The sequence below is a fragment of the Pseudophryne corroboree genome, unplaced genomic scaffold (assembly GCF_028390025.1).
Source record: "Pseudophryne corroboree isolate aPseCor3 unplaced genomic scaffold, aPseCor3.hap2 scaffold_1528, whole genome shotgun sequence".
In the NCBI taxonomy this organism is placed as follows: Eukaryota; Metazoa; Chordata; class Amphibia; order Anura; family Myobatrachidae; genus Pseudophryne; species Pseudophryne corroboree.
The window spans coordinates 56,110-79,655 of NW_026968160.1; the positions used below are offsets into that span (position 1 = coordinate 56,110).

At 43.5% G+C, this 23,546-nt stretch overlaps 5 non-coding genes across 5 annotated transcripts; 4 read left to right on the forward strand and 1 right to left on the reverse strand.

The window, feature by feature from the left end:
* Positions 1-8,634: 8,634 nt before the first annotated feature.
* TRNAN-AUU (transfer RNA asparagine (anticodon AUU)) lies at positions 8,635-8,708 on the reverse strand. Its single transcript has one exon. It is a non-coding gene; the product is annotated as a tRNA-Asn (tRNA).
* A 3,899-nt stretch (positions 8,709-12,607) lies between these two features.
* LOC135000236 (U1 spliceosomal RNA) lies at positions 12,608-12,770 on the forward strand. The gene has a single exon (XR_010202218.1). It is a non-coding gene; the product is annotated as a U1 spliceosomal RNA (small nuclear RNA).
* Positions 12,771-13,445: 675 nt separating this feature from the next.
* LOC135000238 (U1 spliceosomal RNA) lies at positions 13,446-13,609 on the forward strand. The gene has a single exon (XR_010202220.1). It is a non-coding gene; the product is annotated as a U1 spliceosomal RNA (small nuclear RNA).
* Positions 13,610-13,761: 152 nt separating this feature from the next.
* LOC135000237 (U1 spliceosomal RNA) lies at positions 13,762-13,924 on the forward strand. The gene has a single exon (XR_010202219.1). It is a non-coding gene; the product is annotated as a U1 spliceosomal RNA (small nuclear RNA).
* A 1,965-nt stretch (positions 13,925-15,889) lies between these two features.
* Positions 15,890-16,053, forward strand: LOC135000235 (U1 spliceosomal RNA). The gene has a single exon (XR_010202217.1). It is a non-coding gene; the product is annotated as a U1 spliceosomal RNA (small nuclear RNA).
* Positions 16,054-23,546: the final 7,493 nt, after the last annotated feature.

A 23,546-nucleotide genomic window follows, 5' to 3' on the forward strand; every position in this document is an offset into this window, starting at 1 on the left:
AACTGGGTAAATAAATCTTGTGTGAGGCCCGCCCAGATGACCGAAGATGGAAGTATGGGGGTAACAGGATTGTTATTGTGAACCGGAAGAAAGCTATGTGACAGGGCATCAGCCTTAGTATTCTTGGAACCAGGCCTGAAAGTGATTATAAATTTGAAACGCGTAAAAAAAATAATGCCCAACGTGCCTGCTGGGCATTAAGCCGCTTAGCCGATTCAATCTATTGCAGGTTCTTATGGTCAGTCAATACCGAAATAGTATGTTTTGCTCCCTCCAGCCAATGCCTCCACTCCTCGAAAGCCCATTTTACCGCCAGTAACTCCCGATTACCAACGTCATAGTTGGATTCAGCGGAGGAGAATTTCCTGGACATAAAGGCACAAGGATGTAACTCCAGAGACTCCGGATCCTTTTGAGAAAGGATAGCCCCCACTCCAACCTCCGAGGCATCAACCTCCACCACAAAGGGCAATTCCGGATTAGGATGTCTGAGGACTGGAGCCGAGACAAAGGCTTGTTTCAAGGCCCGAAAGGACAACTCAGCTTCACGCGACCAGTTGGTAGGATCCGCTCCTTTCTTTGTCAGAGCTACAATGGGAGCAACCAGGTCAGAAAAAGAATGAATGAACCTTCTATAATAATTCGCAAACCCTAAAAAACGCTTAATTGCTTTTAAATTGGTGGGTTGCGCCCAACTAAGGATGGCCTGGAGTTTCTTTGGTTCCATGGAAAATTATGTACCCTAAAAAAGATACTTCCGTGACATGAAACTCACACTTCTCCAGCTTGGCATATAAATGATTCTCACATAAATTTTGAAGAACCAGACGCACCTGGGTAACATGTTGTTCCATTGATTTAGAAAAAATCAGGATGTCGTCTAAGTAAACGACCACGAATTTCCCTAGGAAGTCACGGAGCACATCGTTAATGAGGTCTTGAAAAACTGCCGGAGCATTGGACAGGCCGAACGGCATCACCAGGTATTCGTAGTGACCCGACTGAGTACTGAAGGCCGTTTTCCACTCATCTCCAGATTTAATTCGGATGAGGTTGTACGCTCCTCTAAGGTCAATTTTAGAAAAAATCACAGCAGAACGTAACTGATCAAAGAGTACAGAAATCAACGGCAAAGGATAGGTGTTTTTAACTGAGATCTTATTCAGGGCTCTAAAATCAATGCAAGGTCTAAGCGAGCCATCCTTTTTCTCCACAAAGAAGAAGCCTGCACTTAAAGGAGATTTTGATGGTCTAATAAATCCTTTCTCAAGGCTCTCCTTTACATAATCATTCATAGCCGCAGTTTCTGGCCCGGATAATGCATATAATCTTCCCTTTGGCAATGCGGCACCAGAAATTAACTCAATAGCACAATCATAAGGCCGATGGGGAGGCAGAATGTCCGCATTGCCTTTGGAGAAAACATCAGCAAACTCCTGGTATTCCACCGGAATGAGTTCTGGAATGATAGCTGCTACTCTGACTGGAAACGTGATACATTCCTTATCACAAAAAGTACCCCAATGTGAAATCTCCCCCGACCGCCAATCAATGGTGGGATTATGAAAGGCCAGCCAAGGGTGACCCAGAACAACTGGAACTGCTGGGCAATGTGTAAGAAAGAACTCGATTTTCTCGGAATGTAGAGCTCCTACTGTAAGTAGTACAGGGGGTGTACGGAGAGAAATAATCCCATTAGACAGCGGACTCCCATCTAAGCCATGCATGGTGACACACCTACCCAAAGGTAACTGAGGAATGCCTAAGGCCTTAGCCCAAGTTAAATCCATAAAGTTTCCTGCAGCTCCACTGTCAACAAAAGCCGACACCAAAGAACTGAGGCTGCCAAAGGAAACTTTAACTGGGACTAAAAGGGAGTTATTCGAGGAGATAAGCTGCAGACCTAGGTGAACCCCCTCACAATTCACCTGGTCAAAGCGTTTCCCGACTTGTTTGGACAATTACGAGCAAAATGTCCCTTACCCCCACAGTACAGACAAAGACCAGAATTTTGCCTTCTGGCTCTTTCTTCAGGAGACAGCCGGGAGAGACCCATCTGCATGGTCTCCTCTACGTCTTCAGGAATGGAATATACACACGGACTTGACCTTACAGGTGCTCCTTTTTCAGCCCTCCGCTCTCTGAGACGACGATCAATCTTAATAGAAAGCTCCATGAGTTTATCGAGAGTCTCAGGAGCGGGGTACTGAAGGAGACTGTCTTTTATAGACTCTGATAAGCCGAGGCGAAACTGACTGCGCAGGGCTGGGTCATTCCAGCCACAGTCGTTCGACCAACGGCGAAACTCCGTACAATAAACCTCTGCAGGATTTCTACCCTGTCTGAGAGCGCGCAACTGACTTTCAGCGGACGCCTCTCTATCAGGGTCATCATACAAGAGCCCTAAAGACTCAAAAAAAGCGTCAATTGACAACAATGCCGGATCCTCTGCTCTTAAACCAAATGCCCAGGTCTGAGGATCCCCCTGGAGCAAAGAAATAATAAACCCGACCCGCTGAGATTCAGTACCCGAGGAAGTCGGTCTTAAACGAAAATAAAGTTTACAGGATTCTTTAAAATTAAAAAACTCTTTTCTATCACCAGAAAAACGGTCAGGCAAATGCATCTTTGGTTCAGGGACTACCCTTGGGGAAGCTCGCAAAAGATCTTCCTGCGACTTCACCCGAAGAAAAAGATCCTGAACCATCTGAGTAAGTTCTTGAATCTGGCTGACTAAGAGCTGACCAGGATTTGGCCCTAAACCTGTTGGATTCATGAGGCCGATAAACTCTCACAAAACTGAATGAGAAAAAATTAAACCCCGTTTAATTTTAAGTTTTGGTATGGCCGGTAATAATGTTATGATTCCAGCACTCTGGTCAGAGAAGATCTTATGGCAAGGACTGGAGCACTGGAACGGAATGCTGGGGAAGGGAGCAGGACAGGAAAATAGCCCCTGGCGCCCTAACTCTGTTGTCTCACCCATGTTGTCAGAAATCCCCTGCGAGACTATGGTTTCTTGAGCCCTTGGCAGCCGCGTTTGAAGGGCGGATTATGTCTGCCCAACTTCGATGCCCCCCGGTCTTAATGAGAGACAAAGGGAAACCTGAGACAGGGTGATAACAAGAGGCCCTCTAACTAAACAACCAGGCCAGGGGCTAAGCAAACTCAAAACTATAATATGTGCGGAGAAACCGCCAGGAAAAAGGACAACCAAAATATCCACTTGTCCAATTCTCCTACCCGGCACCGCCAAGTACCAGAGAGGACTTGTGGAAGCGGAACCCTCCGCAAATGCTCCAAACACAAAATATAAAAGGTAAAGCGGCTGAGCCGCAACACACGGCAGAGCCGCAACTCACGAACACCACTGGATATAAAACGGTGATCAGTCAGGACTCCAGGGAACCAAACGACCTCTTGGGATGAGATGACAACTCCCGAATACCGGACTTCTGCGGACTGGAATGACCGGATACAGCAGGACTGGAAACAGACTCTCAGCAAACAAAGGCAGCATGCAGGAAGCTATTACCGGCGTCTGTGAGAAGCCCTGGGAGTGTATTTAACAAGGAGTCCTCCAATCAGCTGCTAAAGGCTGATTAGAATAAATGCCGTGCAGCTGCCTTGCTGCACGGCCAGAGAGCAGGTGAATATCTTAATTTCCTAAAGCCTAGCAACGGGGAACGCGGTCCGCCAGTGGCGTCCCCGTTGCTAGGGTCCGTGCGGCTCAGCGCACCCGGCGTCTAGCGTTGCTAGGGTGCCGGCGGCTGTACGTGCACGGCGTCTCTAGTTGCTAGGCGCCGGGCCGCGCAGACCATCAAGCGGACCCCGGCGCCTAACAGTATGACTCCCAAAAACAACAACCGCGTCATTGGGACCAACTGCGATTTTGGCAAGTTTAGGAGCCAACCATGTTGTTGAAGAACTGTCAGGGAGAGTGCAATGTTTTGCACCAACTGGTCCCTGGATCTCGCCTTTATCAGGAGATCATCCAAGTACGGGATAATTGTGACTCCTTGCTTGCGAAGGAGAACCATAATTTCCACCATCACCCTGGTGAAAATCCTCGGAGCCGTGGACAGACCAAACGGCAATGTCTGAAATTGGTCATGACAATCCTGAATTGCAAACCTTAGGTAGCTTGAGGCAGTGGCTAAATGGGAACATGTAAGTAGGCATCCTTTATGTCTACCAAAACCATGAAATCTCCGTCCTCCGGACTGGAGATCACTGCCCTGAGAAAATTCCATCTTGAAATTGAATTTCTTTAGGAAGAAATTGAGGGATTTCAGATTTAAGATTGGTCTGACTGAGCCGTCCGGCTTCGGGACCACGAAGAGGCTTGAATAAAAACCTTCTCCCTGCTGACTAAGGCCAATTTGAACAATCGGTGAGGGGGAACGTCTTGAAACCCCAGTTTGTACCCTTGGGACACTATTTGTAAAACCCACGAGTCCAGGTCCGAATGAATCCAGAACTGACTGAAGAGTTTTAGACGTGCCCCCACTGGTGTGGGCTCCTGCAAGAAAGCCCCAGTGTCATGCAGTGGATTTGGCAGAAGCAGAGGACAATCTCTGGTCCTGCAATCTTGAAGAGGCTACAGACCTCTTCCTTTTCCTTCCTCTACCTGCAAAGAAAGGGGAATCTAAACTTCTTGCATATCTATTGGGCCAAAATGACTGCGGTAGATAATGATGCGTCTTCATCCGTTGACAGGGAACATAGGGCAAGAAGGTTGACTTACCATTGAAATGAGGATGCATCTTGCTGCCTTTCCAATGAAGCAAGTTTAATTTAGTAATAGGTGAAAAACCATCCTTACAAAGGTGTTAATCAGAGACTTGGCTTTGTGGACACTTTTCAGAGAACAAATTTGTTAGCATAAAAATAAAGCCAGAAAATGAAGAGCTGTTTAATCACTCAATTGGATTTTTCTGCCAGCATATTTTTTTTCTCTGCAACCCACTGCTAAATTGTGCTTCCTAGCTGTTTTTATAAAATCACTGAATCAAATCTAACTCTGATTACATCAGAGAAGGCCAGGTACCCTACACCATAACAGGGGGTTTGAAATTTTGACTTGTCTACTTAAAGATCACCAAAATCTGATAACAAGGTCAATTAGGTCCCTGGGTGGGATTGAACCACCAACCTTATGGTTAATAGCCGTACATACTAACTGATTGCGCCACAGAGACACTTTGCAAAAGTTCATACTGACAAAGGCTAATAAGCATTCATCTAAAACGTTTCCTAGAAAAACTTTAAAAAGTCAATAATCTGGAGAGTTTTTGTAAGATGTTTCTTCCATCAACCAACGAAGAAACACATTGGTACTTTCCCATGATGAGTGAGTGCTTCAGGATCTCTTGCACTTACATGTGCAGCAGAGTACTGCAATGGAAGCATGCTGGGCCCATAACCCAGAGGTAGGCAGATTGAAACTATCCTCTGCTATATGCATTTTTTTTTGTTAATTAAAGTAATCCAAAACTGGGATTGATATTTTGTCTCTTTTATTTTTACTTAAAGTACAATAACTTTTACCATTTTAATTTGTTTTAATAGAATATCGACAGTATTGTTTTCTTTCAAAAATCCACTTCATTTTCTGTACCCTATTATTAAAATGGTAATTGACAAAAACAAACTACATTGTCACCAGAAGAGCAATACAAAATGTACAAGTGATATATTAAAATCATCTTTCCAGCTTGAATTTCAATGATGCATTGGGTCAACAATTTTGTGAGAAACATCTTCACCCTTAAATAAAGATTTTCTTAATTCCTTACCTGTGTGCTAATTAGATATCACCTTGTTTTCACATTAAACAGACTTCCACATGAGAAAGCAGCAAGGATGCAGTGGCGTTAATGTTTCCTGGTGTCAACCTGTATTATTTCAGTAGACATTGAAATGAGGATACATCTTGCTGCCTTTCCAATGAAGCAAGTTTAATTTAGTAATAGGTGAAAAACCATCCCTACAAAGGTGTTAATCAGAGACTTGGCTTTGTGGACACTTTTCAGAGAACAAATTTGTTAGCATAAAAATAAAGCCAGAAAATGAAGAGCTGTTTAATCACGCAATTTGATTTTTTTGCCAGCATATTTCTTTTTCTCTGCAACCCACTGCTAAATTGTGCTTCCTAGATGTTTTTATAAAATCACTGAATCAAATCTAACTCTGATTACATCAGAGAAGGCCAGGTACCCTACACCATAACAGGGGGTATGAAATTTGACTTGTCTACTTAAAGATCACCAAAATCTGATAACAAGGTCAATTACGTCCCTGGGTGGGATTGAACCACCAACCTTTTGGTTAATAGCCGTACACACTAACTGATTGCGCCACAGAGACACTTTGCAAAAGTCCATACTGACAATTGCTAATAAGCATTCATCTAAAACGATTCCTAGAAAAACTTAAAAAAGTCAATAATCTGGAGAGTTTTTGTAAGATGTTTCTTCTATCAACCAACGAAGAAACACATTGGTACTTTCCCATGATGAGTGAGTGCTTCAGGATCTCTTGCACTTACATGTGCAGCAGAGTACAGCAATGGAAGCATGCTGGGCCTATAACCCAGAGGTAGGCAGATTGAAACTATCCTCTGCTATATGCATTTTTTTGTTTGTTAATTAAAGTAATCCAAAACTGGGATTGATATTTTGGCTCTTTTATTTTTACTTAAAGTACAATAACTTTTACCATTTTAATTTGTTTTAATAGTATATTGACAGTATTGTTTTCTTTCAAAAATCCACTTAATTTTCTTTACCCTATTATTAAAATGGTAATTGACAAAAACAAACTACATTGTCACCAGAAGAGCAATACAAAATGTACAAGTGATATATTAAAATCATCTTTCCAGCTTGAATTTCAATGATGCATTGGGGCAACGATTTTGTGAGAAACATCTTCACCCTTTAATAAAGATTTTCTTAATTCCTTACCTGTGTGCTAATTAGATATCACCTTGTTTTCACATTAAACAGACTTCCACATGAGAAAGCAGCAAGGATGCAGTGGCGTTAATGTTTCCTGGTGTCAACCTGTATTATTTCAGTAGACATTGAAATGAGGATGCATCTTGCTGCCTTTCCAATGAAGCAAGTTTAATTTAGTAATAGGTGAAAAACCATCCTTACAAAGGTGTTAATCAGAGACTTGGCTTTGTGGACACTTTTCAGAGAACAAATTTGTTAGCATAAAAATAAAGCCAGAAAATAAAGAGCTGTTTAATCACTCAATTGGATTTTTCTGCCTGCATATTTTTTTTCTCTGCAAACCACTGCTAAATTGTGCTTCCTAGCTGTTTTTATAAAATCACTGAATCAAATCTAACTCTGATTACATCAGAGAAGGCCAGGTACCCTACACCATAACAGGGGGTTTGAAATTTTGACTTGTCTACTTAAAGATCACCAAAATCTGATAACAAGGTCAATTAGGTACCTGGGTGGGATTGAACCACCAACCTTTTGGTTAATAGCCGTACATACTAACTGATTGCGCCACAGAGACACTTTGTAAAAGTGTATACTGACAAAGGCTAATAAGCATTCATCTAAAACGTTTCCTAGAAAAACTTTAAAAAGTCAATAATCTGGAGAGTTTTTGTAAGATGTTTCTTCCATCAACCAACGAAGAAACACATTGGTACTTTCCCATGATGAGTGAGTGCTTCAGGATCTCTTGCACTTACATGTGCAGCAGAGTACAGCAATGGAAGCATGCTGGGCCCATAACCCAGAGGTAGGCAGATTGAAACTATCTTCTGCTATATGCATTTTTTTTGTTAATTAAAGAAATCCAAAACTGGGATTGATATTTTGGCTCTTTTATTTTTACTTAAAGTACAACAACTTTTACCATTTTAATTTGTTTTAATAGTATATTGACAGTATTGGTTTCTTTCAAAAATCCACTTCATTTTCTTTACCCTATTATTAAAATGGTAATTGACAAAAACAAACTACATTGTCACCAGAAGAGCAATACAAAATGTACAAGTGATATATTAAAATCATATTTCCAGCTTGAATTTCAATGATGCATTGGGGCAACGATTTTGTGAGAAACATCTTCACCCTTAAATAAAGATTTTCTTAATTCCTTACCTGTGTGCTAATTAGATATCACCTTGTTTTCATATTAAACAGACTTCCACATGAGAAAGCAGCAAGGATGCAGTGGCGTTAATGTTTCCTGGTGTCAACTTGTATTATTTCAGTAGACATTGAAATGAGGATGCATCTTGCTGCCTTTCCAATTAAGCAAGTTTAATTTAGTAATAGGTGAAAAACCATCCTTACAAAGGTGTTAATCAGAGACTTGGCTTTGTGGACACTTTTCAGAGAACAAATTTGTTAGCATAAAAATAAAGCCAGAAAATGAAGAGCTGTTTAATCACTCGATTGGATTTTTCTGCCAGCATATTTTTTTTCTCTGCAACCCACTGCTAAATTGTGCTTCCTAGCTGTTTTTTTATAAAATCACTGAATCAAATCTAACTCTGATTACATCAGAGAAGGCCATGTACCCTACACCATAAGAGGGGGTTTGAAATTTTGACTTGTCTACTTAAATATCACCAAAATCTGATCACAAGTTTAATTACGTCCCTGGGTGGGATTGAACCACCAACCTTTCGGTTAATAGCCGAACACACTAACCGATTGCGCCACAGAGACACTTTGCAAAAAGTGCATACTGACAAAGGTTAATAAGCATACATCTAGAACGTTTCCTAGAAAAACATAAAAAAATCAATAATCTGGAGAGTTTTTGTAAGATGTTTCTTCCATCAACCAACGAATAAACACATTGGTACTTTCCCATGATGAGTGAGTGCTTCAGGATCTCTTGCACTTACATGTGCAGCAGAGTACTGCAATGGAAGCATGCTGGACCCATAACCCAGAGGTAGGCAGATTGAAACTATCCTTTGCTATATGCATTTTTTTTGTTAATTTAAGTAATCAAAACTGGGATTGATATTTTTGCTCTTTTATTTTTACTTAAAGTACAATAACTTTTACCATTTTAATTTGTTTTAATAGTATATTGACAGTATAGTTTTCTTTCAAAAATCCACTTAATTTTCTTTACCCTGTTATTAAAATGGTAATTGACAAAAAAAAACTACATTGTCACCAGAAGAGCAATACAAAATGTACAAGTGATATATTAAAATCATCTTTCCAGCTTGAATTTCAATGATGCATTGGGGCAACAATTTTGTGAGAAACATCTTCACCCTTAAATAAAGATTTTCGTAATTCCTTACCTGTGTGCTAATTAGATATCACCTTGTTTTCACATTAAACAGACTTCCACATGAGAAAGCAGCAAGGATGCAGTGGCGTTAATGTTTCCTGGTGTCAACCTGTATTATTTCAGTAGACATTGAAATGAGGATGCATCTTGCTGCCTTTCCAATGAAGCAAGTTTAATTTAGTAATAGGTGAAAAACCATCCCTACAAAGGTGTTAATCAGAGACTTGGCTTTGTGGACACTTTTCAGAGAACAAATTTGTTAGCATAAAAATTAAGCAAGAAAATTAAGAGCTGTTAAATCAAGCAATTTGATTTTTTTGCAAGCATATTTCTTTTTCTCTGCAACCCACTGCTAAATTGTGCTTCCTAGATGTTTTTATAAAATCACTGAATCAAATCTAACTCTGATTACATCAGAGAAGGCCAGGTACCCTACACAATAAGAGGGGGTTTGAAATTTTGACTTGTCTACTTAAATATCACCAAAATCTGATGACAAGGTCAATTACGTCCCTGGGTGGGATTGAACCACCAACCTTTTGGTTAAAAGCCGTACACACTAACTGATTGTGCCACAGAGACACTTTGCAAAAGTACATACTGACAAAGGCTAATAAGCATTCATCTAAAACGTTTCCTAGAAAAACTTAATAAAGTCAATAATCTGGAGAGTTTTTGTAAGATGTTTCTTCTATCAACCAACGAAGAAACACATTGGTACTTTCCCATGATGAGTGAGTGCTTCAGGATCTCTTGCACTTACATGTGCAGCAGAGTACAGCAATGGAAGCATGCTGGGCCCATAACCCAGAGGTAGGCAGATTGAAACTATCCTCTGCTATATGCATTTTTTTGTTTGTTAATTAAAGTAATCCAAAACTGGGATTGATATTTTGGCTCTTTTATTTTTACTTAAAGTACAATAACTTTTACCATTTTAATTTGTTTTAATAGTATATTGACAGTATTGTTTTCTTTCAAAAATCCACTTAATTTTCTTTACACTATTATTAAAATGGTAATTGACAAAAACAAACTACATTGTCACCAGAAGAGCAATACAAAATGTACAAGTGATATATTAAAATCATCTTTCCAGCTTGAATTTCAATGATGCATTGGGGCAACGATTTTGTGAGAAACATCTTCACCCTTAAATAAAGATTTTCTTAATTCCTTACCTGTGTGCTAATTAGATATCACCTTGTTTTCACATTAAACAGACTTCCACATGAGAAAGCAGCAAGGATGCAGTGGCGTTAATGTTTCCTGGTGTCAACCTGTATTATTTCAGTAGACATTGAAATGAGGATGCATCTTGCTGCCTTTCCAATGAAGCAAGTTTAATTTAGTAATAGGTGAAAAACCATCCTTACAAAGGTGTTAATCAGAGACTTGGCTTTGTGGACACTTTTCAGAGAACAAATTTGTTAGCATAAAAATAAAGCCAGAAAATAAAGAGCTGTTTAATCACTCAATTGGATTTTTCTGCCAGCATATTTTTTTTCTCTGCTACCCACTGCTAAATTGTGCTTCCTAGCTTTTTTTATAAAATCACTGAATCAAATCTAACTCTGATTACATCAGAGAAGGCCAGGTACCCTACACAATAACAGGGGGTATGAAATTTGACTTGTCTACTTAAAGATCACAAAAATCTGATAACAAGGTCAATTACGTCCCTGGGTGGGATTGAACCACTAACCTTTTGGTTAATAGCCGTACATACTAACTGATTGCGCCACAGAGACACTTTGCAAAAGTACATACTGACAAATGCTAATAAGCATTCATCTAAAACGTTTCCTAGAAAAACTTAAAAAAGTCAATAATCTGGAGAGTTTTTGTAAGATGTTTCTTCTATCAACCAACGAAGAAACACATTGGTACTTTCCCATGATGAGTGAGTGCTTCAGGATCTCTTGCACTTACATGTGCAGCAGAGTACAGCAATGGAAGCATGCTGGGCCCATAACCCAGAGGTAGGCAGATTGAAACTATCCTCTGCTATATGCATTTTTTTTTGTTAATTAAAGTAATCCAAAACTGGGATTGATATTTTGTCTCTTTTATTTTTACTTAAAGTACAATAACTTTTACCATTTTAATTTGTTTTAATAGTATATTGACAGTATTGTTTTCTTTCAAAAATCCACTTAATTTTCTTTACCCTATTATTAAAATGGTAATTGACAAAAACAAACTACATTGTCACCAGAAGAGCAATACAAAATGTACAAGTGATATATTAAAATCATCTTTCCAGCTTGAATTTCAACGATGCATTGGGGCAACGATTTTGTGAGAAACATCTTCACCCTTAAATAAAGATTTTCTTAATTCCTTACCTGTGTGCTAATTAGATATCACCAAACAAGGCTTCACCTTCATAGGGAAGAGACTCCCTTTCTTCTTGGAGTCAGCATCAGCATTCTCTTGGTGAATCCACAATGCCCTCCTATCCGACACTGCCATGAAATTGGCCCGTGAACTCAAGAGTCCTATATCCCTTGCAGTCTCACGTAAGTATGCTGCAGTGTCCTTGATATGATACAACGTAAGGAGTATCCCATCTCTCCAGGGTATCTATATCGGATGACAAGGTATTCGACCAATTCTTGAATACTACTACTCACCCATGCACATGTATTTGTATTCTGTCCGCGGCGGGAAATGAATAAACAACCAGAATCCTTTTGGGGATTTGAAACCATTTTGTCGAGCTGGCCCAGACTTTCTCAAACAGAGATGGAGGAACGTTACATCAGCTTTCATTATATATCTATATATACATACATATAGACCCCTTTGTCAGGAACAGCAGGGTCTTCAGTGATTTTAATATGTCCATAATATCCACAATCATGTACTGAATGCTCCTTGCCAATATTGGATCTAATCAGGAAACTTATGGTCGACATAAGTATCAGTATCCGTGTCAGTATCAGTGTGTAGTAACTGGGCAAAATAACATTTTTGCGACCCAGCGGGGCCTGAGGGAAAAGAAACATAGCCATGAATATCACATCTATTCTCTACGTCTGTGTCTGGGACACAGATTTATCCAACCTTACTCTGATATTACTGAAACATTTACCCAGTCAGTTATCGGTGGTGCCAACAGGGCCACCATCATATGTCTGCATTCCTAATATAGTTTCCTCTTGGGAAAAACAGGTCAGATTTCTTTGTCTCAGATCTTCCTCTAGCCTTGTTCTTCTTTTGAGAGTTCCCTTGTGCTGCCTCAGTTGGATCTCCTTCACTTGACAGGGGGGTGCCCGAGCAGCGACCCTCCCCAGCTCTAGCCCAACTCCTACTTACGTGCCAAGTGAGATACTATGATCAGGAAGGTGCTTCTCCCAGGGCAAGGCTCACCCATTGCACTCTGGGTGTGCTGCTCCTGCGATTTCCCCAAATGTGGGACACTTGACTGCATAATTTGTGTTTCCACTGGTCTGCTTTCATATAATTCAGATCTCTTTGTCTCAGGTCTCTCTCCAGCCTAGTTTGCTGTCTGTTTCCACTTCTTTTTTTTTTGAGCCCCTCCCTTCTATACCCTTGTGCACTATCCTGACTTCTCCTCCTGTCTGCTTACTTTGTGCCTTCCAACGCACAATGCGAACTACAGGTAGTGCTGCAGTGCCCACACCCTTTTACTTGCCTTACAGAGCAGCTCTGGAGCTGTTACAGTGCCCAGCTGCTGCAAGAAATCAGCTTGAATGCTTCAGGGGCTGGGGCATAGCCAACATGAGCCCCACACCGAAGGAGGGTGGAGGTGTTTAATGCGAACTAGGGGTCATCCAAGCGCCGCAAAAGGCCGCCATGCCCTGCACGCCCCTTTTCTCTTTTCATATGCAGATGAGGGTTGAAGCCAACTTTGACCCACTGCTTGGATGACATCACCGTATGCAAATCCATCTGCTGCAGGCCTTCCCCCAGGAATGCTTGTACTAGTTGTTGCATTTGGTTTGTTGTTTGGGGGTGCTTCAGTATTAGGCAGCCTTCTGCCCTCCCATGTTCATCTGAAAATATGTGTTCTCCCTGCAGTTGTTGTCCCCAGATGAGAGTTCCCTTGTGCTGCCTCAGTTGAATCTCCTTTACTTGACAGAGATGTGCCTGAGCAGCGGCCCTCCCCAGCTCTATCCCAAATCATACTTATTTTGCATAGGAGATACCATGGTCATGAAGATTGTTCTCCCAGGGTGAGGTTCATTCATTGCATTCTGAGTATGCTAACCCCTGTGATTTCCCCAAATGTGGGAAACTCGACTGCATTATTTGTGGTAGTGGGGGACTGTGTTTGTGCTTTCCTCTGGTCAGCTCTGGTAAAAGTCAGATTTCTTTGTCTCAGATCTTCCTCTAGCCTTGTTCTTCTTTCGAGAGTTCCCTTGTGCTGCCTCAGTTGGATCTCCTTCATTTGACAGGGGGGTGCCCGAGCAGCGACCCTCCCCAGCTCTAGCCCAACTCCTACTTACCTGCCAGGTGAGATACTATGATCATGAAGGTGCTTCTCCCAGGGCAAGACTCACCCATTGCACTCTGGGTGTGCTGCCCCTGTGATTTCCCCAAATGTGGGAAACTTGGCTGCATAATTTGTGTTTCCACTGGTCGGCTTTCATATAATTCAGATTTCTTTGTCTTAGGTCTCTCTCCAGCCTAGTTTGCTGTCTGCTGGCATACTCTCTCTCTGTCTCTCCAAAGGGCCTTGTGGGGAAACTGTCTTCAGAAAAAGCATTCCCTGTGTGTGTAGTGTGTCGGTACACGTGTGTCGACATGTCTGAGGAAGAAGGCTATATTAGAGAGGAGCGGGAGCAAATGAACGTGGTGTCTCCGCCGACACCTGATTGGATGGATATGTGGAATGTTTAAAATGCTAGTGTAAACTCATTGCACAAAAGATTAGACAAGGCAGAAGCTTTGGGACAGTCAGGGTCTCAACCAATGCCTAATCCTATGTCGCAGGGACTGTCAGGGTCTCATAAGCGCCCACTATCCAGATTGTTGACACAGATACCGACACGGATTCTGACTCCAGTGTCGATTACGATGATGCAAAGTTACAGCCAAAATTGGCAAAATACATTTGATATATGATTATGGCAATAAAAGATGTTTTGCACATCACAGAGGAGCCCCCTATCCCTGACAAGAGGGTACATATGTACAAGGGAAAGAAGCCTGAGGTAACCTTTCCCCCCTCACACGAGCTGAACGAGTTATGTGAAAAAGCTTGGGAATCTCCTGCAGATTTCCAAAAGGATTCCCCTTTCCCATCAACGGATAGGTTACGATGGGAATCCTCCCCTTGGGTGGACAAAGCATTAACACGCTTATCCAAGAAGGTAGCCCTCCCGTCCCAGGATACGGCTACCCTCAAAGAGTCTGCTGACCGCAAACAGGAGATTACCCTGAAGTCCATTTATACACATTCAGGTACCTTACTCAGACCGGCAATTGCGTCGGCCTGGGTGTGTAGTGCTGTAGCGGCATGGACGGATACCCTAGATAAGGCTACTATTTTATTGCCCCTGGGGCATATAAGAGATGCTGTCCTATATATGTGTGTATGCAAACTACAGGTGGTGCTGCAGGGCTCACACCCTTTTACTTGTCTTGTAGAGCAACTCTGGAGCTGTTACTGGGTCCAGCTGCTGCAAGAAATCAGCTTGAATGCTTCAGGGGCTTGGGCATGGCCAACATGAGCCCCACACTGATGGGGGTGTATAAAGCGATCTAGGGGTCATCCAAGCGCAACCCCACAAAGGCCGCCATGCCCTGCGTGACCATTTTCTCTTTTCATATGCAGACGAGGGTTGCAGCCAACTATGCCCATTGCTTGGATGACATCACCGTATGCAAATCCGTCTGCTGCAGACCTTTCCCCAGGAATGCTTGTACTAGTTGTTGCATATGGTTTGATGTTTGAGGGTGCTTCAGTATTAGGCAGCCTTCCGCCCTCTCATGTTCATCTGAAAATATGTGGTCTCCCTGCAGTTCCCTTGTGCTTCCTCAGTTGAATCTCCTTAACTTGACGGGTGTGTGCCCGAGCAGCCGCCCTCCACAGCCCTATCCCAGCACATGCTTTTCTTGCGTATGAGATCTCTTGATCATGAAGATAGTTCTCACAGGGTGAGGTTCATCCATTACATTTTAAAGTAGGAAGGTACAAATTACATATTCAAATTACATATATGTGCTGGATTCAAATGTTTTCCCCCCTTCCTTTCTCAATTGTGCCCATCAGCAGCTATTCTAATGTTGCTGCCAATGGGTGTGACACATTCATTTCTTCTGTGGGGTACACTGGACTCCACAAGGATTCACATTGGGGTGTAGAGTAGGATCTTGATCTGAGGCACCAACAGGCTCAAAGCTTTTGACTGTTCCCAAGATGCTCAGCGCCCCCTCCTCTATAACCTCGCTTCCATGAACAGGGAGCTCAGTTTGTAGTTGGTGCCTTCAGTAGCAGGCCACTTAAGAGGGGGCTGCCTCAGGCAGCCTATTCTTAGCTATTAATTTTGACAAGAAAAGAAGAACTTTTATTTATAAGAATCTACAAGGGCTGCAGCGGCCCTCCCCAGCCCTATCCCAAATCATACTTATTTTGCATAGGAGATACCATGGTCATGAAGATTGTTCTCCCAGGGTGAGGTTCATTCATTGCATTCTGGGTATGCTGACCCCTGTGATTTCCCCAAATGTGGGAAACTCAACTGCATTATTTGTGGTAGTGGGGGACTGTGTTTGTGCTTTCTTCTGGTCAACTCCCCCCTCTTCCTGCTGTGTTCGGCCACCCCCTACCCCCTCCCCTCCCTGCCGTGTGTCCGGTCACCCTCCCCTCTCTGCTGTGTGTCCAGCCACCCCCCCCCCCTCTCAGCTGTGTGTCCGGCCACCCCCCCCAGACACGCAGCGCCTGACACACACAGACATGCAACGCCTGACACGCATACGCATATGCAGCGCTGGACGCACACGCACACAGCACCTGACACACACACACACACACACAGCACCTGACACACACGCACACACACAGCACCTGACACACACACACACAGCACCTGACACTCACACGGACCTGACACACGCGCACACACTCACACGCAGCACCTGACACACGCACACACAGACGCAGCACCTGACACTCACACGGACCTGACACACACGCACACACTCACACGCGGCGCCTGACGCACATAGACACGCGGCGCCTGACGCACATAGACACGCGGCGCCTGACGCACACGCGGCGCCTGACGCACACGCGGCGCCTGACGCACACGCGGCGCCTGACAGACACGCGGCGCCTGACACACACGCACAGGCAGCGCCTGGCACACACGCACAGGCAGCGCCTGACACACACGCAGCGCCTGACACACACAGACACGCAGCGCCTGACACACACAGACACGCAGCGCCTAACGCACAGGCAGCGCCTGACACACGCAGCGCCTGACACACGCAGCGCCTGACACACGCAGCGCCTGACACACGCAGCGCCTGACACACACACGCACCTGACACTCACATGCTCCTGACACACGAAGCATGATGGCCTAACAGGAGGCTTTAAAATTTTCTTTCTAGTGACCTTCGTTTGGGAGAAAAATGCAAAGGTACAAGACAGCTTTTCCTTGCCAATATCTCTCTTTTGCAAAGAGCTGCGCATTGGAAAATTCAGGGCTATGTCGTGTAGATGATGGCCTAACAGGAGGCTTTAAAATTATCTTTCTAGTGTCCTTCGTTTGGGAGAAAAATGCAAAGGTACAAGACAGCTTTTCCTTGCCAATATCTCTCTTTTGCAAAGAGCTGCGCATTGGAAAATTCAGGGCTATGTCGTGTAGATGATGGCCTAACAGGAGGCTTTAAAATTATCTTTCTAGTGTCCTTCGTTTGGGAGAAAAATGCAAAGGTACAAGACAGCTTTTCCTTGCCAATATCTCTCTTTTGCAAAGAGCTGCGCATTGGAAAATTCAGGGCTATGTCGTGTAGATGATGGCCTAACAGGAGGCTTTAAAATTTTCTTTCTAGTGTCCTTCGTTTGGGAGAAAAATGCAAAGGTACAAGACAGCTTTTCCTTGCCAATATCTCTCTTTTGCAAAGAGCTGCGCATTGGAAAATTCAGGGCTATGTCGTGTAGATGATGGCCTATCAGGAGGCTTTAACATTTTCTTTCTAGTGTCCTTCGTTTGGGAGAAAAATGCAAAGGTACAAGACAGCTTTTCCTTGCCAATATCTCTCTTTTGCAAAGAGCTGCGCATTGGAAAATTCAGGGCTATGTCGTGTAGATGATGGCCTAACAGGAGGCTTTAAAATTTTCTTTCTAGTGTCCTTCGTTTGGGAGAAAAATGCAAAGGTACAAGACAACTTTTCCTTGCCAATATCTCTCTTTTGCAAAGAGCTGCGCATTGGAAAATTCAGGGCTATGTCGTGTAGATGATGGCCTAACAGGAGGCTTTAAAATTTTCTTTCTAGTGACCTTCGTTTGGGAGAAAAATGCAAAGGTACAAGACAGCTTTTCCTTGCCAATATCTCTCTTTTGCAAAGAGCTGCGCATTGGAAAATTCAGGGCTATGTCGTGTAGATGATGGCCTAACAGGAGGCTTTAAAATTATCTTTCTAGTGTCCTTCGTTTGGGAGAAAAATGCAAAGGTACAAGACAGCTTTTCCTTGCCAATATCTCTCTTTTGCAAAGAGCTGCGCATTGGAAAATTCAGGGCTATGTCGTGTAGATGATGGCCTAACAGGAGGCTTTAAAATTATCTTTCTAGTGTCCTTCGTTTGGGAGAAAAATGCAAAGGTACAAGACAGCTTTTCCTTGCCAATATCTCTCTTTTGCAAAGAGCTGCGCATTGGAAAATTCAGGGCTATGTCGTGTAGATGATGGCCTAACAGGAGGCTTTAAAATTTTCTTTCTAGTGTCCTTCGTTTGGGAGAAAAATGCAAAGGTACAAGACAGCTTTTCCTTGCCAATATCTCTCTTTTGCAAAGAGCTGGGCATTGGAAAATTCAGGGCTATACCGTGTAGATGAAGCACTAACAGGAGGCTTTAAAATTTTCTTTCTAGTGTCCTTCGTTTGGGAGAAAAATGCAAAGGTACAAGACAGCTTTTCCTTGCCAATATCTCTCTTTTGCAAAGAGCTGCGCATTGGAAAATTCAGGGCTATGCCGTGTAGATGATGGCCTAACAGGAGGCTTAAAAATTTTCTTTCTAGTGTCCTTCGTTTGGGAGAAAAATGCAAAGGTACAAGACAGCTTTTCCTTGCCAATATCTCTCTTTTGCAAAGAGCTGCGCATTGGAAAATTCAGGGCTATGTCGTGTAGATGATGGCCTAACAGGAGGCTTTAAAATTTTCTTTCTAGTGACCTTCGTTTGGGAGAAAAATGCAAAGGTACAAGACAGCTTTTCCTTGCCAATATCTCTCTTTTGCAAAGAGCTGCGCATTGGAAAATTCAGGGCTATGTCGTGTAGATGATGGCCTAACAGGAGGCTTTAAAATTTTCTTTCTAGTGTCCTTCGTTTGGGAGAAAAATGCAAAGGTACAAGACAGCTTTTCCTTGCCAATATCTTTCTTTTGCAAAGAGCTGCGCATTGGAAAATTCAGGGCTATGTCGTGTAGATGATGGCCTAACAGTAGGCTTTAAAATTATCTTTCTAGTGTCCTTCGTTTGGGAGAAAAATGCAAAGGTACAAGACAGCTTTTCCTTGCCAATATCTCTCTTTTGCAAAGAGCTGCGCATTGGAAAATTCAGGGCTATACCGTGTAGATGAAGCACTATCAGGAGGCTTTAAAATTTTCATTCTAGTGTCCTTCGTTTGGGAGAAAAATGCAAAGGTACAAGACAGCTTTTCCTTGCCAATATCTCTCCTTTGCAAAGAGCTGCGCATTGGAAAATTCAGGGCTATGCCGTGTAGATGATGGCCTAACAGGAAGCTTTAAAATTTTCTTTCTAGTGTCCTTCGTTTGGGAGAAAAATGCAAAGGTACAAGACAGCTTTTCCTTGCCAATATCTCTCTTTTGCAAAGAGCTGTGCATTGGAAAATTCAGGGCTATGTCGTGTAGATGATGGCCTAACAGGAGGCTTTAAAATTATCTTTCTAGTGTCCTTCGTTTGGGAGAAAAATGCAAAGGTACAAGACAGCTTTTCCTTGCCAATATCTCTCTTTTGCAAAGAGCTGCGCATTGTAAAAATCAGGGCTATGTCGTGTAGATGATGGCCTAACAGGAGGCTTTAAAATTATCTTTCTAGTGTCCTTCGTTTGGGAGAAAAATGCAAAGGTACAAGACAGCTTTTCCTTGCCAATATCTCTCTTTTGCAAAGAGCTACGCATTGGAAAATTCAGGGCTATGTCTTGTAGATGATGGCCTAACAGTAGGCTTTAAAATTTTCTTTCTAGTGTCCTTCGTTTGGGAGAAAAATGCAAAGGTACAAGACAGCTTTTCCTTGCCAATATCTCTCTTTTGCAAAGAGCTACGCATTGGAAAATTCAGGGCTATGTCTTGTAGATGATGGCCTAACAGTAGGCTTTAAAATTTTCTTTCTAGTGTCCTTCTTTTGGGAGAAAAATGCAAAGGTACAAGACAGCTTTTCCTTGCCAATATCTCTCTTTTGCAAAGAGCTGCGCATTGGAAAATTCAGGGCTATGTCGTGTAGATGATGGCCTAACAGGAGGCTTTAAAATTATCTTTCTAGTGTCCTTCGTTTGGGAGAAAAATGCAAAGGTACAAGACAGCTTTTCCTTGCCAATATCTCTCTTTTGCAAAGAGCTACGCATTGGAAAATTCAGGGCTATGTCGTGTAGATGATGGCCTAACAGGAGGCTTTAACATTTTCTTTCTAGTGTCCTTCGTTTGGGAGAAAAATGCAATGGTACAAGACAGCTTTTCCTTGCCAATATCTCTCTTTTGCAAAGAGCTGCGCATTGGAAAATTCAGGGCTATGTCGTGTAGATGATGGAATAACAGGAGGCTTTAAAATTTTCTTTCTAGTGTCCTTCGTATGGGAGAAAAATGCAAAGGTACAAGACAGCTTTTCCTTGCCAATATCTCTCTTTTGCAAAGAGCTGCGCATTGGAAAATTCAGGGCTATGCCGTGTAGATGATGGCCTAACAGGAGGCTTTAAAATTTTCTTTCTAGTGTCCTTCGTTTGGGAGAAAAATGCAAAGGTACAAGACAGCTTTTCCTTGCCAATATCTCTCTTTTGCAAAGAGCTGCGCATTGGAAAATTCAGGGCTATGTCGTGTAGATGATGGCCTAACAGGAGGCTTTAAAATTATCTTTCTCTATCGTCCTAAGTGGATGCTGGGGTTCCTGAAAGGACCATGGGGAATAGCGGCTCCGCAGGAGACAGGGCACAAAAGTAAAGCTTTTACAGGTCAGGTGGTGTGTACTGGCTCCTCCCCCTATGACCCTCCTCCAGACTCCAGTTAGATTTTTGTGCCCGGCCGAGAAGGGTGCAATTCTAGGTGGCTCTCATAAAGAGCTGCTTAGAGAGTTTAGCTTAGGTTTTTTATTTTACAGTGATTCCTGCTGGCAACAGGATCACTGCAACGAGGGACAGAGGGGAGAAGAAGTGAACTCACCTGCGTGCAGGATGGATTGGCTTCTTGGCTACTGGACATGAAGCTCCAGAGGGACGATCACAGGTACAGCCTGGATGGTCACCGGAGCCACGCCGCCGGCCCCCTCACAGATGCTGAAGCAAGAAGAGGTCCAGAATCGGCGGCTGAAGACTCCTGCAGTCTTCTTAAGGTAGCGCACAGCACTGCAGCTGTGCGCCATTTTCCTCTCAGCACACTTCACACGGCAGTCACTGAGGGTGCAGGGCGCTGGGGGGGGGGCGCCCTGGGAGGCAAATGAAAACCTTTAAAAAGGCTAAAAATACCTCACATATAGCCCCAGAGGCTATATGGAGATATTTACCCCTGCCTAAATGTACTAAATAGCGGGAGACGAGCCCGCCGAAAAAGGGGCGGGGCCTATCTCCTCAGCACACGGCGCCATTTTCTGTCACAGCTCCGCTGGTCAGGAAGGCTCCCAGGTCTCTCCCCTGCACTGCACTACAGAAACAGGGTATAACAGAGAGGGGGGGCAAAATAAATGGCAATATATTAATATAAAAGCAGCTATAAGGGAGCACTTAATCATAAGGCTATCCCTGTCATATATAGCGCTTTTTGGTGTGTGCTGGCAGACTCTCCCTCTGTCTCCCCAAAGGGCTAGTGGGTCCTGTCTTCGTATAGAGCATTCCCTGTGTGTCTGCTGTGTGTCGGTACGTGTGTGTCGACATGTATGAGGACGTTATTGGTGTGGAGGCGGAGCAATTGCCAAATATGAGGATGTCACCTCCTAGGGGGTCGACACCAGAATGGATGCCTTTATTTGTGGAATTACGGGATAGCGTCAACTCGCTTAAGCAGTCGTTTGCCGACATGAGGCGGCCGGACACTCAATTAGTGCCTGTCCAGGCGCCTCAAACACCGTCAGGGGCTGTAAAACGCCCCTTGCCTCAGTCGGTCGACACAGACCCAGACACAGGCACTGATTCCGGTGGTGAAGGTGACGAATCAACCGTATTTTCCAGTAGGGCCACACGTTATATGATTTTGGCAATAAAGGAGATGTTACATTTAGCTGATACTACAGGTACCACTAAACAGGGTATTATGTGGGGTGTGAAAAAACTACCAGTAGTTTTTACCGAATCAGAAGAATTAAATGACGTGTGTGATGAAGCGTGGGGTGCCCCGATAAAAAACTGCTAATTTCAAAGAAGTTATTGGCTTTATACCCTTTCCCGCCAGAGGTTAGGGAGCGCTGGGAAACACCTCCTAGGGTGGACAAAGCGCTAACACGCTTATCAAAACAAGTGGCGTTACCCTCTCCTGAGACGGCCGCACTTAAAGATCCATCAGATAGGAGGATGGAAAATATCCAAAAAGGTATATACACACATGCAGGTGTTATACTACGACCAGCTATTGCGACTGCCTGGATGTGCAGTGCTGGGGTAGTTTGGTCAGAGTCCCTGATCGAAAATATTGATACCCTGGACAGGGACAATATTTTACTGTCGTTAGAACAAATAAAGGATGCATTTCTTTATATGCGTGATGCACAGAGAGATATCTGCACACTGGCATCACGGGTAAGTGTGCTATGTCCATTTCGGCCAGAAGAGCTTTATGGACACGACAGTGGACAGGCGATGCGTAGAGGAGTTATTTGGGGTCGGTCTATCGGATTTGGTGGCCACGGCTACGGCCGGGATATCCACCTTTCTACCTCAAGTCACTCCCCAACAGAAAAAGGCACCGACCTTTCAACCGCAGCCCTTTCGTTCCTTTAAAAATAAGAGAGCAAAGGGCTATTCATATCTGCCACGAGGCAGAGGACGAGGGAAGAGACAGCAACAGGCAGCTCCTTCCCAGGAACAGAAGCCCTCCCCGGCTTCTACAAAAGCCTCAGCATGACGCTGGGGCTTCGCAAGCGGACTCGGGGGCGGTAGGCGGTCGTCTCAAGAATTACAGCGCGCAGTGGGCTCACTCGCAGGTAAATCCCTGGATCCTGCAGATAATATCTCAGGGGTACAGGTTGAAATTAGAGACAGAGCCACCTCGCCGTTTCCTGAAGTCTGCTTTACCAACGTCCCCCTCAGAAAGGGAGACGGTTTTGGAAGCCATTCACAAGCTGTATTCTCAGCAGGTGATAGTCAAGGTACCTCTTCTACAACAAGGGAAGGGGTATTATTCCACTCTTTTTGTGGTACCGAAGCCGGATGGCTCGGTAAGGCCTATTCTAAATCTGAAGTCCTTGAACCTGTACATAAAGAAGTTCAAGTTCAAGATGGAGTCACTCAGAGCAGTGATAGCGAACCTGGAAGAAGGGGACTTTATGGTATCCTTGGACATCAAGGATGCGTATCTCCACGTTCCAATTACCCCTCACACCAGGGGTACCTCAGGTTCGTTGTACAAAACTGTCACTATCAGTTTCAGACGCTGCCGTTTGGTTTGTCCACGGCACCTCGGGTCTTTACAAAGGTAATGGCCGAGATAATATTTCTTCTTCGAAGAAAAGGCGTATTAATTATCCCATACTTGGACGATCTCCTAATAAGGGCAAGGTCCAGAGAACAGCTAGAGATGGGTTTAGCACTATCTCAAGAGGTGCTAAAGCAGCACGGATGGATTCTGAATATTCCAAAATCCCAATTAATGCCGACAACTCGTCTGCTGTTCCTGGGG